The 16,586-nt window shown below is 34.4% G+C and overlaps 1 protein-coding gene across 1 annotated transcript in view; it reads left to right on the plus strand.

Moving 5' to 3' along the window:
- LOC107549682 (solute carrier family 35 member F1-like) overlaps positions 1-16,586 on the plus strand; it is a 74,112-nt gene that overhangs the window by 43,416 nt on the left and 14,110 nt on the right. The window lies entirely within an intron of this gene.

A 16,586-nucleotide genomic window follows, 5' to 3' on the forward strand; every position in this document is an offset into this window, starting at 1 on the left:
TATATATATATATATATATATATATATATATATATGTATGTGTGTGTGTGTATATGTGTGAGCTGTGTAAATTATGTGTGTTAAAATTATGTGTAAATATTAGATATAGATATAATATTATTGTAAAAAATATAAATTATAACAATTATTTATATATTAAATATTTAAATTAAAACAAATGTGTGTGTCTGTGTGTATGAATGATGTACATTATATATAGGTATAAATAGTACAGTAATATATACATATTATTATATATATTCATGTTTATCAATACATTTAAAATATTATATACAATATTTTTTCATATCGGTGCAAATACACATTGATTTACATAGACATATGCATATATATCACCTGTTTTTAAATAATAGGTGAAGATTTTTTTATTTTTATTTTGCATATGATTATCTGAATATTAAAAGTTTGTCAAAGTAACTTTTTTTCGTAGCTCTTTTTCCACCCATAGTGCATCATTTTAATTGACAAGCCTTGCTGAACCGTATTTTGAAGCATGCAAACACTACACGCAAATGCTGCATACAAACTCGTTATTTCAAGCACGCCACTCTGAGCGAGCCGTCAGCGGCCCACTGCCAAATTGGCGCAGTCTCTTTGTTCTACTCCAGTGACCAAGGAGTTGTGTCTGCAGCCTCGGTAAACACAGGCGCACGCTACAGAAAGTGGGCAGGGACTATGTGTTTTTAGGATAACGAGAGGGCAACAAGAGCAGCTGCCTGCCAGCCGGTCCGTGTCCGCGAGCTCCAGCCAAACAATGATGCTCATCTTCTACAGTCCGACAATGTAGAGGCTGTCATCTTACAATAGCTTGGGTAAAGTGAAACTTGCTTTTCTCATTTCCTTCCCTTCCGGTCGTCTCTTCTCACCTCTTCTGTGTAGCTTGTAGCTGTTATGACCCTTGTGCTCCGTTCAAATTGGATTTAAACCACGGAGCTGCAGAACTGGAGATGGACTATGGAGGGAAATCAGTCTTTCTCTCTCTCTTTCTAGTCAAAACTACATCACTTTTTACCGGTGGAGACATAATGTGTTTTCCTGTACTAATGCGGCCAGGCAGTTATTAATTACTTGGGGCTAATGCTGATGGCTGACAGAAACGTTTCGAGCGACAGCGTTTTGCTCTGCCCTGCGATATTAAGCCTGATTCATATTATGGCAATTCCAGAACACTGCGCTCTGCTGATCAGAGGCAATTTTAAATACACCTTGTCTAACTTTTAATAAATTGAGAAAGCTTTCATTTGCTTAAGCCAGCCAAACCTCTGAGGCAGGGTTAGTTTAGCATTACTGAGATATTTTTTTAAGGAATTTTTATATTTTGTTTTTATTTTCATTTTAGTTAAGGTTTTACTAATTTTGTTGTGAGTTTTTGTTATTTCCATTAGCTTTGTCTATATGTCTATACAGTTTTTGTTCAATTTTATTAAAATTTTTTAGTTGTAGTTATTAGTTAATTTAGTTATTATTATTATTAGTTAATTTAGTTATTATTAATATATCAAGGTGAACTAAATAAAAATGATCAATTTAGCCTTAGCATATATCTGAAAATTAATAAATTAATAATTTTATTTTAATTTATTTCAAGTATTATTATTTTTTTAAATATGCCAAATTAAATTAAATACAAATGATGAATGTTGCCTTGGCAACTAGCTGATTTAAAAAAATTTTTTTTTATTTCAGTTAATTTATTTCAAGGATTAGATATTTTAATATGTCAAGTTAAACAAAATTTATATATATATATATATATATATATATATATATATATGTGTGTGTGTGTGTGTGTGTGTGTTAAATATTTAATTTCAATTAATTTATTTAAAGTATTAGTTATTTTAATAGGTCAAGTTATTTTTAAATATTTAATTTCAATTAATTTATTTAAAGTATTAGTTATTTTAATAGGTCAAGTTAAACTAAATAAAAATAATACATGTTCCCTTGCCAACTAGCTGAACTAAAATACATGTATTTTTTTTATATTTTATGTTATTTCAGTTAATTATTTCAAGTTATGAAGTGTTTTTAGTTAACTATAACATTTGATGAACATTTGAACAATTTTTTGATCCCAGTGTGTATGTCTTTTCTATTTTAAAAGAATAGTGTTTTCTGATGCATCTGTTTGTTTCAGATGTAGATTTCTGAGGTGTTCAGACACTGATTTCATTGTGTAAATGGCCTTTTTATGGTGTACTGTATCAAGTAAGCTGCATTAGTATCAGGTTCGCTGATATTGAAAGGTAAAAATGAAAGAATAGCCTCCCAAAGCATGGGAGAAACATTAGTGTATGAGAATAACTTGTCTACGTCGGTGTGAGGACGCAAACAGAGTCAGAATAGCTGTTGTTCCAGCAGGACTGTGTCTGCCCAGCATATGGCTCTCTCTCCTATTGTTTCAGGAATAGAAAACAAATGCAATTGCATGCCAGAATTCTTCTTACCAATCTGTCAGTGCTGCACCATGGCTGCCAAGTGGACGCTGGCAACGGAAAATGAGTGCATGGCAATAACGGTTATAATCACAAAAAGAAGACGCTGAAAACAGTTGCTGTGAGGGAAGTGGTAGGAAAATAGAGGAAATCATGCTTGAAAACTGCACTCGTTTTTTTTGCCTCAAAGTTTAGTGCTGTCCTAAATGCCGCCTTCAAACTATTTTGGTAAAAAATATTGTATTGACATTTATTTATATACATTGTCTGTACAAATTGACATTTTTAAATTAAACAAATTCACTTATACTTTCTGATATTTAAGCAGCTATATCCACAACATACAGTAAATATAACAATTCAAATTGAACAGACAGTCATATTGTACATGTTAGTCAGAATGCATAACTTTTGTTGTCAATTTTCCATTATCTGCACAGAAAATTATTTGCAGTCTCTAAAACGTGAAGATATTTATAAATATATATTCAGTGTCTGTACAAATTTAAATTGTTATATTGTGTGTATATATATATATATATATATATATATATATATATATATATATATATATATATATATATATATATAGTGTATAAACAAACAAACAAACAAATATTTTCTTAATTATTTACAGTTCATTTATTTATTTTATTTATTTGATTAATCCGTTATATCTACAACATAAATGTTTTACATTATTTACATACAAGTTTCTGTTTCTGTTTAAATGAATAAATTAGGGATGCACCGATACCACTTTTTCCAGTACTCGCCCGATACCGATACTTTTATTTTTGGTACTTGCTGATACCGAGTACCGATACCGATATTTTTATTGCATTTGTACATTTTTTTGAATATTGGGTACAGAAACTAATAGGGTATGTATAATGTTAGGTGGTTAACTTCATTTATCAAATAGATAGTCAAACCAAAATTTATTCAGACACCTTCAACATTTCTCACATTATCACAGTTTATTCTGTTTCATATCACTCACTCACTATTTAACACTCACTCTGATCCCTTCCCGCCGCCGAGTATTGTTTAGCGCTTATCACTCCCCTAGCCATTTCGAGTTTTTCGTTGTTCATTTATAGTCTTGTCCTGCCTGATTTCTCGTGTTCCTGATTATTGCCTGTTTATCTTTAGTTAACCCTTTGCCTGCTGTTTCGGACTGTGTTTGCACCTCGCCTGGACTCTAGCTCATGTTATTGGATTACCCCTCATCTCAAGCCCTCTGGATATTGTTAGCCGCTCATCGACCATGCCCGTTTTGGATTACTCTTCTGTCTTGCCCTCAATATACCTGTTTGCCATTGTCTGACCGCTGCCTGTTTTATGACCACGTCTCTGTCTCCTATTAAAGCTTTGCAGATGGATCCGCAAGTCTCTCGTCTCGTCGGCTCCGTAACAGTTAGTATGACAGTATTTACACAACTATGAATGTTTAGTCGGGTAACCTTTAGCCTTAATGACAGCCTGTAGTCTCCTGGGCATGCTGTCACCCAGCTTCATGAAAACCTCAACTTCAATTTTTTTCCCAGACTCGGTCTGAATAATTTTTAGACCCAAATTTATATCAATTTTACTGGTAGTCCACTGTATGAAGAATTTTTGGGTATGATTTGTCACAGTTTACTTTATTTTGTTATCCTCACTTACATAAATGAACTATAGTGTCCTGCACCCACTAGTAAAAAAATATTAAAAATGATATCTGGTCTCTGAATAATTTTTGGTTTGACTGTATATCCTTCGGTTATTTTCACACTTAATTATGCCCATTAAAATGTATTTTACAAGTTTTTGTTACTTTCACTGTTCATTTTTTTGCTCTATGGTACATCATATTTAATAGCATTAGAGCTGCTCCATTGCAGCGGCTTAGTACTGTAATCACGCGGTTTGCTGTAATAATGCAGGGAACCACTCGTTATAAATCTCCTAACGGTGATATTTTCAGAAATAGAAGAAGCGTTTTTTCGTCTGAAACGTGATGCGATTTATATTCCAAAACCACTCATATAATGCAGAAACACTCAACGAAGCAAAACACGTGCAACACTTGCACGTATTTGTACTGATGCAGAATAGTACAGCCTAGCGCATTTCACACAGGCTGTTGGTTTCACTTTCGCCAGAAAGTCGTGTATGCCTAAGGTTGAAAATACATGATGTTTATAGACAATGCCCCTATAAATGGTCTTATTTTTACGATTAAGATTTAATCCAAATGATGCGCATGCTAAGTGAATGAACATCAAAGATCACACAACAGAAGTTCTCTCTCTCTCTCTCTCTCCCTACCGTTAAGTAACTTGTGCATTGTTTTACTTACTTGTTTTTGACATATCCGACCGAACTACAAACTTTCCAGTGATATCTGTGAGAAAGATATATTCACTCGACAAGCTCGCACATCTGCACCGCAGCGCGCTCAATTCACTCAGCGTGCTTTGTTTATCAGCTCGCGCACATCAGCTATACAGGCGTTAATACTGAATGTTTAACATTATATTCATTGTATACATATACTTCCTAGTAGACATCCTTAACTCCTTTCTGCTGTCTGTTGTTCTGTTGTCGGTGTTTCTTTGTTTGAATATGGCGCTTATCACATGCTGTGTGGTATCGGCGTTTGGTATCGGGGCATTTTAACGAGTACGAGTACAGGAGACCAGTACGGTATCGGTGCATCCCTAGAATAAATGTTTATACATTTGGTTAAAATATTGTCTCTTACAGTTTGAAATGTTAATACAATTTATTTAAGTGTTAGTTATTTTAATATGTCAAGTTAAACTAAAAAAAAAAAGTTAAATGTTGCCTTGGCGACTAGCTGCAATAAAATGTGTTTATTTTGTTTCAGTTAATTTACTTCAAGTATAGTTATTTTAATATTAAACTAAATATTTTTTTATATTCTTTATTTTATTCAGTTAATTTATTTACAGTATTAGTTATCTTAAGACTAAATAAAATGATAAATGTTGCCTTAGAACTGAAATAAAATAAATGTATTAATTGTATTTAATTAACTATAACCTTTGAGGAAACTTTGAAATGGACCAGCGCTATAATATTTTGATCCCAGTGGGTAAGACTGTTTTGTTTGTTAGTTAAATCAGTTGATTATGTTTAAATTAATAAATATTTATACATTTGGTAAAAATATTGTCTCTAATAGTTTGGCATTTTTCTATAATTTTTTACAGATTATCATCAACTAAAATGTAATTTCTAGCAACTAAAATTAAATGCCAACTTGCTGAAATAAGCTTATTTTTTATATTTTATTTTATTTCAAGTAACGCAAATGTATTTTCAATGGTTAATGGTAAGTTTTAGTTAACTATACTCTTTTGTATTTTAAAAGAATAATGCATGGCATTTCATTAAAAGTACACTCTAAAAAATGCTGGGTTGTTTCAACCCAATGTTGGGTCAAATATGGACTAACCCAACTGTTGGGTTAAAAAGCTAATTTAAAAATGTAACCAAAATTGAACCCAACAGTTGGGTTAGTCCATATTTGACCCAACATTGGGTTGAAACAACCCAGCATTTTTTAGAGTGTAATATAGGCTAAAATGACTGAATATGACATAAAGAAATATTAACTAAATTGTCTGTACTTCATGGGTATTTGTAAGCCAAGATAGCTTGACTGTAGGACAGGTTCTGCTGCAGGTGTAGAGTTCCGTTTACTCTGTGCCTATTGGCCTTGAGTTTTGGGGGTGTTGTGGTAAAGAGCCCCGTCTCCTCGTATTCATCACTGCCATCTGACATTAGAGGCTTGTACAACCTTTTTGTACAACAAGCAATTGTTACACTCCCCTACAGAGCTGCATTCAGTAAGCTAATGAATCATTTTGATGTGATACCCCTGATATTGATTTTACGCCGCTGCGACTTGTTTTTACGCTGTCATCTACACGTCTAGAGAGTTGGCATCAGGAACCTTTTGAATCACTGATATTAGGGCGCAATCATATTTGAGATGTTTTGGAGCTTGATTTCCTGGTGGATTGCAACTGCAAAATCAGTCAGTTTTATCTTTTCACAGCTTGTCTCATCCATTTGATTTGAAAAACAACTTGGGACATTGGGAACATTCTGAATAATAAATATATTTCCCCACTACCCTGCCGAGGTCCAGCGCTTGTCTTCACGCTAACAGTATTTTTCTCTTACTGATCATATTTTATACCCTTGATTTTTTTTTTTTTGCGGATTAACATTTTGTATAACCACAATTTTACTACAGATACTATGGTTAAACTATAGTTAGTGTAGCAAAACCCAGGTTAATTTGTGGTTACTATGGTTTAAAGGGATACTTCACCCAAAAATGAAAGTTCCAAAATTCAAGCTTTATAATGGCAGTGAATGGGTGTTATTTTTCAATAGTCCAAAAGAAGTCCAATATAGAGCATCCATCCATCATAAAAAGTGTCCCACACGGCTCCGGGGGGTGAATGAAGGCCTCCTGAAGCAAATCGATAAAAACTGTAAATCTCTAGCATCCGCTAACTGCCGTACATGACACTTTATGTTAAACATTTAATTAATTTGAAACCGTAACGTGCTGACAGTGTGACTACTTTGAATATTCATATTTTGGCATTGCATACAGTGAAATGATAGTGAATGAAAAATGACACAGAATAGTGACTAACATATTGTAGCGAATCAGCTCATGGGGAAATATGAATAATTAACCATAACTAGTTATAATTAACTATTCATATTTTAGATCCACTGTAGATATTTAGCTGACCACTCAGGGTCAACTGTCTTGTCAATTCTAAGACGTTAATTTCCTGGTTAAGGGAAATAACTTTCTTACTGTACAATTCTATAAGCTTGTAACGTAAATCTGCATGATTATTGACTCCGGTTATGAGTAAACAATGAACACGTCAAGTGTGATACAAGTAAGGTTTTATTAACTACATAAACACTCAAACTAGTCTAACATACTACATAAACACATAAAGCCGGTCTAACATACACATACACACACACACACACACAAACAGTTGGTATAGGAAAGGGTTAAAGTTTAGCACTAAACAAAGAGACATACGGAATGACATTTATGGAACCATTTTGCATATTCAGCAGATATACAGATACATTAAGGTTCATTCTGATCTTATTCGTCAGATCTCACACACACTGCAGCTCCACGATTAGTTTAGACACCCTGTGGTGGACCCTGTCACTTATGTTTACCAGCCACTGCTTTCTCAGATCAGTTTATGTTGGATTAAAACTTCCGTAGAGTTTGGAAAATTCTGTACACAGTAATCATCAGAATATCACGTCTCTGAAAATGTCCTGATTTTGAAATCATCCCACAGACTCTCATTTTAATTTAATGTTTTTAATTTAATGTTTTTTCATTTAAATGTTTTTGGGATTATGCTTTAATGATTAAATAAAATTTTAGCAATAAAAAACAAACAAACATGTCTAATTAATTGAAATCATGAAACTAATACAATTTTACAAGAATTTATTAAAAGTTTAACAAAAATAAAATTATGGCCTTATGAAATCCATTTTAATTTTAGTTTTCCTGAATTCCATTTTATTTTTTCCTCAATTCCATTTTTGTTAAAAAAAAATTATGGATTACGTTTTAATGGTTAAATTACATTGTAGTAATCACAAATCATGTCCAATTCATTAAAATTGTGAAACTTTTATTAAAATTTGAACAAAAATGTCATTATTAGGACCTATCCATTTTATCCCCCCCCAAATTACATTTTATTTTTCTAAAATTCTGTTTTCCATTGACATTTTTCTGGATTCTGTTTTAATGGTTTAATTAAATGTTAAAGGGGTCATATGATGCTGCTAAAAAGAACATTATTTTGTGTATTTGGTGTAATGAAATGTGTTTATGCGGTTTAAGGTTCAAAAAACACATTATTTTCCCCATACTGTACATTATTGTTTCACCTCTATGCCCCGCCTTTCTGAAATGCGTAGATTTTTACAAAGCTCATCGGTCTGAAAGCGAGGTGTGCTCTGATTGGCCAGCTATCCAGTGCGTTGTGATTAGCCGAATACCTCAAGCGTGTGATGGAAATGTTACGCCCCTTACTATACTGTGATGCCCTGTCCCGGCCAGAGCGATGAGACAAAAACATTAAAACCCATTATAAACGAGGCATTTGTTGCATCCAGTGGGGACATAATTACGGATTATAATGACTTATACTGTTTTTTTACGCGTTGCGTTGCATCGCGCCGGTCTGCATTTGTGATCGGAGAAATGATAACAAGTGCTACTCTACACTGCCCAAAAAACTTGCGTTTGAATCGTGTATTTCGAAGTTGAATACTACTACATTTAGTCATTTAGCAGACGCTTTTATCCAAAGCTACTACATAAAAGTTATGCCTTCTTTCTTTGCGTGAACATTTGGACGGCGTTATGCAAATCTTCCCACATCGTGACATAGATATGTGGAGGCGTGTTAGAAAGAGCCGTTTTAGGTAGGCGTGGTTGACTCTTGACCTTTATAAAGAATACCTCTTTTGATTTGAGACTTTAGTCTTTGCAAATTTACAGATCTTCTTTATGCACCAAGAGCTTGTAGCACTCCAAAGAGAAAGGAAAAATTTAAATCGCATCATATCACCCCTTTAATAACCAGAAAGCATGCCTAATAAATTGAACTTGTAAAACTTTTAATACATTTTTTTACAGTAGTCAGTTTATTTATATATTTATTTATTTATTATTTAGCAGTCTTTTTGCAATTCAATATTCACAGACATATCACAATTTGATTAAGTGTAAAGCCCTACTTTTGATTTATTCATCCAAATTCTGAGCCATTCTACATTATACTGTAAATTCCATTTTTATTATGGGATTCTGTGATTCCATCTGCTTTAGGGCCCACCTTACGCTGCTTTCAGATGCATTTCAGTAGCTTAAAACACCCTGTTGAAATTCTTTTGAAATTGTAGGTTACGAGGTGGCTTCTGCTTTGTGTTTGCAGTCAGTTTGCAGCATATCCATCACGCCGTCTTCATTATCTCCTGCAAAATCGAGTGCTAGGATTGCTGGGTAATGTGTGAGGTCAGTGCTTTGTCCTCTGCGTTGATGATTACCCCTGAAAGCGTCTTTATTGTCTTTTTAGAGGCCAGCTGTATCCACTCCTTCTTACTGACCCAGATTAGAAGTGTTGAGCTGACAGGAGTGTGGGAAGAGATTTATTGTTTGCATTGCTACAGCGCCTCGACTCTATCCTGTTCCCCCAATGGACAGATAATCAATAAACTGTGTCCACACGATGATGGGGCGTGCATGTATCCTCCTCGGCCGGTGTTGAGTGTGAATAAGCCATTCACGGCCACACACGCATATATTCAAAGCAGCTTTTTGGAGATTTTGTTGGAGTGAGTCTGCACTGGCACAGACACTGGTTTTGTACAATCATATTTCTGTAGCTAAACTCACTAAGGTCTTGTTAATGCCAAGGTCATGGGCTTGATTCCTAGCGAACAACACGCTTACAGATAAAATATACCTTGAATGCACTCTAAAACATGAAGAATTCAGAGTACAATAACACTGTTTTTCACAAGGACAGTTAAAAAATGTTAACAAATCATTTGAAAATGAACATTTATGCATTTACTTGTATTTTGTGTGTGTGTGTGTTTGACACGTTTCCATACTTTTTGCTTTAGGTGAAAATGTCTAGATGTAGATGAAGCACAGTATGACTGTATGCACGGATGACCTACTTACTACATTTGCCAAAATGTGCAGTATATAATAAGCATGGACATACTGTATCCCATGATACATTTTGAGCATCCATTTACAATGTGATGAATAAATGGTGGCAATATTAACTTGGATTTTTCACAGAATTGGATTAGACCTATAAAGCTTGAAATAATAGTCAAAAAAGTTTATTTTTTCTTTAAAGAAACTGTTTAATGAGCCTTAGACAAAATCTAAACTGAAAAAAGACAGTTTGCATATACGAGTATCATATTTGATACATCAGGCTTTTGAGGCTCATATACAGTACATTATATAAGAGAATATGTAGCTCATATCAGTTTTATTTATATTCCCAAACCAAGCAGTTGCTGATATTTTTATGACCATGTTAATATTTACTATTTTTAAGCTTCACTTTTTGACTATTCTTGTGTAAGACTAAAGTAAAATGAAATGTTGATAGCTTGTAATGTATTTTATACTCACATTTTAACAAGATTTTCCCAAAAATGGTGTATGGATAATCAAATACACCTAAGTTGCTTCAGTCCATTAAGTTTTCATCTTGAAATATTACCAACAATGTAAAAGTTATTCTTGGGTTTACATGATAAAAATCTGTAAGGATTTCACAGCAATATGATATACAGCCTAAATGGGGAATAAAAGGCTTTTTACTTGCTAAAAAAGTATGAACTATCAATCAGACTACATAAGGCATTTAGTAGATTGTGTATCAAATATGATACAGTAAGCTTTAAATGGTTAAAATGCAAACTAACCACATTTGTTTCTCAGATGAAAACCAAACATCACTTGCTGAATTAAGTATACAATGTAATGAAGTTGTTTGACAACAGTGTAGCACACTGAATAATGCTTTACATACTATTTTTATTTGTTGGCAGTGCATTTACTATGCAGTATGTTAGCTCTTTAAGGAGGATCTTAAAGGAACAGATCACTGAAAAATGAAAATTGCCATCATTTACTCACTCTCATGTCATTCCAATCCTGTACGATTTACTTTCTTGTACATAGCACAAAAGGGGAATTATTGAACAATATAATATTGTATATGCATAATGTGCATAATGTTCATAATTTCATCTGTCCTTTGAAATCAGTCTACAGTCTCTGATGTACACCTGCAAATAGGTCATTTGATCCAAGTATTAGTCTTTCTTTAACGGGAGAACAGATTAATGAGTCTCTGGAAGGGTGCTTTTGTCTCAGGAGTGATCATGTTAGTTCTGTAAGGCTTTTAGTAAATGTAGATGTGCTGCACAGAGGATTTCTGCATTATTTATTGTTTTAACGGCTGCTTTTATCATAAGTGCCTTATGTTCTCCTGAGTATAGCTGTTTTGTTTTGACTAATGCATTGCATATCGATGCCTTTACCTCAGGGCTACAGGCTTTTCTTTGGGGTTTATTCTACATCATAGCATCACCACAGATTTCCACTTCTAGTTTGTTTGAAAGCTACTACTAACTAGCAACAGGCGGTAAACCTTTATTTCATTAAAGGGATAGTTCACCCAAAAAATGAAAATTATGTCATCATTTACTCACATTCAATTTGTTCATTGAGTTTCATGAGTTCATGATATCATGATATGAGAATGTTGGTAACTAAATAATTGCTGGTAGCCATTGACTTATAGTATTTTTTCCATATTATGGAAGTCAGTGGCTACTGGCTACCAGCAACTATTTGGTTCGGGGGGGGGGGAACATTCATCAAAATATATTTTTTCTGTGTGTTCAACAGAAGAAAGAACCTCATACAGGATTGGGACAACTTGAGGGTGAATAAATTATTAATTGTTTTGGTGAACTATCCCTTTAAGAGACGTTTGTGTGCATTTTTTACTGAACATGACAACAGTTTTTCATCAAATGATGGAGAAGAGACAATTTTTTAAATTATGTATATGTGTGTATGTAAGTTAGAATAAAATTTTAGTGTATTATATATAAATACAGACAAACACACAATACACACACATTTATAAATTTCAGTATACACAACTGCTGAAAAGTTTGGGGTTGGTAAGATTTTAAAAATGTTTTTGAAAGACGTCTTTTATGCTCAGCAAGGCTGCATTTATTTGATCAAAAATATAGTAAAAAAAGTCATATTAAGAACTGTAATTAAAATAACTGTATTCTATTATAATATTTTAAAATGTAATTTATTCCTGTGATGCAAAGCTGAATTTTCAGCATCATTATTCCAGTCTTCAGTGTCACATGATCCTTCAGAAATCATTCTAAGTCTCCTTCGCTACTGCCAGTGTGAGGAAGAGTCATCTGTTGAGAGATCCATCTTTAGAAACTCTGGTAACACAGTGGGATTTGTCCGTACTCTCCGGGAATGGGATTATATGGTCTCTCAGACTGACCTGTCTTTAAGAGTAATTTTCTCTTCCTTGTTCGACCAGCACACTCTCCACAGTCAGTCCCTTTAACAAGCACTATGATGACATCTCTGTCACAGCTGCTGACTGTGGTCATCGTGTTAAAAGCCATATAATGGCACACACCATTAACATTCTCACGAATGGGAGGTGGCAATAGATAACATGATTCAAAAGCAAAATGATATGCCTCATGGAGAACGGTTCAGTGTCATATATCCTTATAAAGCTGAGAGGGAGAGTGCAAGTACTCAAAAAAGAAAATTCTGTCATCATTTAATCACCCACATGTCATTCCAAATCTTTTTTTCCTGTACCTGTATGATTTTTTTTGACTCTGTCTAAAAGGATTGTCCCTATGCTCTTAATGAGTAATGGGTGTGATTTGGCCATAACGTGCAATAAACCAATCAGAGTCTCATCTCCCGTTCCCTTTAAGAGCCAGTTGCGCTCGTGCCATGGCGGATTTGCTATTTGCATAGCGGAATTTGCAAGCGCAAAGACAGAACGTGTGTCTCCAGAGATTAAACAGAGCTGCTCGTGCGCGAGCAAATAGGTAGCCTAATTCTGATACATGCAATGCAAGCCATTGTTAATCCATTATGACATGTAGGCATTTTTATATTTATGTAGCCTACACAATAATAATCTTTTACGTTGCAATCCTTTAATTTTTAATATTTGGCATGTTTGTGCGCTGCTGTGCATCCCTGTGTGTGTAATAAGCAGAGTGTATGCGCGCTGTGGACCCGTCTATACTAACGTGCTCTTTAAATAACAAAAAAACTACTGCGCCATTGACTTTAGACCAGGTTTTTGTTGGTCAATGGCGCAGTCTATTTCAGTTGCCTCAAAATAGCAACGCGCCAACAATGCGCCTGAACACCTCGCTTTCAGACCAGCACGCCCATGTGCGCACAAATGGGAGCAAATGCATTTGCTATTTAAACAATGTGGCGCAGGATGTGAAAATGACAACTGCGTCAGACTGAAACTAGCAAAAAACACTTACGTCGCGCTTGGTGCCGCATTGCGCCGGGTGTGTGATAGGGCCCCTAATTTGTTGCTTATTGATAGTTAGTAAGGTAGTTGTTAAGTTTAGGTGTGGGGTAGGATTAAGAGATCTAAAATATGGTCATGCAGAATAAAACATGAATTAGTGCTTTATAAGTACTGATTAACAGCCAATATACTAGCATGCTAATATGCAACTAGTTAATAGTGAGAATTGGTCCCTAAACTAAAGTGTTACCAAATATTTTATAATAATGACATTATATCGGTCACAACCTGTGCACATATCTACTCTCTCTTCTGAGAGATTTTAGATCTGCTGCTTCGATCATAAGATGATTTAAAAGACTTTTCTCCTGACTGTCAAATCTGACCCCACTGAGAAGCATCCGCAAATATTATTAGGTCTCCAGTTACTGTAATCTATATTAAAATGTTTGATTGGGGAGACATGCTTTCTCTTTACATGTTTGCGAAAGGATTTGACATCTGCTGGATTTGATTGTCGTTAGATCTGCCCTTGCGTGTAACATCAAGCCATTGTTAATCCATTATGACATGTAGGCATTTTTATATTTATGTAGCCTACACAATAATAATCTTTTACGTTGCAATCCTTTAATTTTTAATATTTGGCATGTTTGTGCGCTGCTGTGCATCCCTGTGTGTGTAATAAGCAGAGTGTATGCGCGCTGTGGACCCGTCTATACTAACGTGCTCTTTAAATAACAAAAAAACTACTGCGCCATTGACTTTAGACCAGGTTTTTGTTGGTCAATGGCGCAGTCTATTTCAGTTGCCTCAAAATAGCAACGCGCCAACAATGCGCCTGAACACCTCGCTTTCAGACCAGCACGCCCATGTGCGCACAAATGGGAGCAAATGCATTTGCTATTTAAACAATGTGGCGCAGGATGTGAAAATGACAACTGCGTCAGACTGAAACTAGCAAAAAACACTTACGTCGCGCTTGGTGCCGCATTGCGCCGGGTGTGTGATAGGGCCCCTAATTTGTTGCTTATTGATAGTTAGTAAGGTAGTTGTTAAGTTTAGGTGTGGGGTAGGATTAAGAGATCTAAAATATGGTCATGCAGAATAAAACATGAATTAGTGCTTTATAAGTACTGATTAACAGCCAATATACTAGCATGCTAATATGCAACTAGTTAATAGTGAGAATTGGTCCCTAAACTAAAGTGTTACCAAATATTTTATAATAATGACATTATATCGGTCACAACCTGTGCACATATCTACTCTCTCTTCTGAGAGATTTTAGATCTGCTGCTTCGATCATAAGATGATTTAAAAGACTTTTCTCCTGACTGTCAAATCTGACCCCACTGAGAAGCATCCGCAAATATTATTAGGTCTCCAGTTACTGTAATCTATATTAAAATGTTTGATTGGGGAGACATGCTTTCTCTTTACATGTTTGCGAAAGGATTTGACATCTGCTGGATTTGATTGTCGTTAGATCTGCCCTTGCGTGTAACATCTCATTTCACCGTTTCTTATGAGAATCTCATGTCATTTTTCATTCATTTTATTCTTTGAAACCCTTTAACAGTCACACTTAAAAGCTTAATTACTGTTGTTAATTCCGTTAATGAGGTTTTACACAGGTTTTAGAAACCGAATAGGAAAGAATGAATAAAGATCATCAGCCAGTAATGAAACATACAGTAAAATTAACATACAGCACAAAACAATGCATTGTAGTGCATTCATTGTCTTCTAATATATAGAATTTTTTTTTTATACAAAAATATTTTATTTTTTACATTTCATTTATTTATTTATTTTCGCTTCGCACCCAGTATCAAATCAGAAATATTTCAGGTCACTTTGCATGTACAGCTTGTTTGAGATCTACTGACTTTGATTATTAATAATATTCAAGTAAACTGTTTTTTCTGCCTGTATTTGATTCTAGAAGTAATTAATGGCTATTTTGATGTTACATTTTTGGATCATGACTTTGTACAATCCATTCTTCCCTTTAATTGCAGAATAATTTCTTGTACCAGTGTCTGTCTCACGATCTCAATAAAAATGAATTAAATTGTTCACTTCTTAACATACAGTACAGTACCGTTATTTTTTGCAATCACAGCATACAGATGAAAGCTAACACTTGACATACGCTTTGCTTTATATTCTTGCTGTTCTACCAGCGGCTCATTCAGAAATCGTTCTTTTTTTGGTCTGCAGATGTTCTCTTGACTTTACCAGTTGTCCTGAACTTTCATTTCCTAATTAAAGTTAAGACTGTGGAAGCTGCAAGAACAAAGCATTTGTTTTGTGTTTGATTAGATTAGAGCAATTGTCTTTATTTTCTGATTCTTGGTCTGCTGCTTAGAGGAGCCAGTGCTTTTTGCAAGCATAACACCCTGAGAGTTTGACATGTTGAAAAGGCCTAATGAATCAATTAACGTATAAGGGCTTACAAAAAAATCCAATCCATTGTCCATTAAAAGTTTCTGGAATATGTCAAGAATACGTTTGTTCACTGCAGAGAGATTGTGTTCAATTAGAAAATCAAAACAAGTGAGAAGGACAGTTGTAAAGTGTCATCATGGCTATATCTGCAAGAGAAAGTTGGTGATCAGGTTTCTGCTTTCCTTAATTTGAAATAATATGCATAATGGGGAAACTGAATGTCTGCAAAGACTTTTGTTCTTAAGTTCAATTCGTCTTGCTTTTTTTTTTACTTGCAGTGCTTCTGCTGTTATGATCCTATAGAAAACTTCTATTTATTTCAAGAGCAGCCTTGCTGTGTCAAGAGATTGGTACAGTATTTTAATAAAACCTCTCTGTGCAGAAAGAAACTGGCTGTTGTTTTTATTTCTTTACTGTAGGATCGGTAGACGAGTCTGTAGACCTGTTTTTGGTTAATCTATAGTTTCTTGGAAATTTACAA

The sequence above is a fragment of the Sinocyclocheilus grahami genome, unplaced genomic scaffold (assembly GCF_001515645.1).
Source record: "Sinocyclocheilus grahami isolate Dianchi unplaced genomic scaffold, SAMN03320097.WGS_v1.1 scaffold378.1, whole genome shotgun sequence".
Classification (NCBI taxonomy): Eukaryota; Metazoa; Chordata; class Actinopteri; order Cypriniformes; family Cyprinidae; genus Sinocyclocheilus; species Sinocyclocheilus grahami.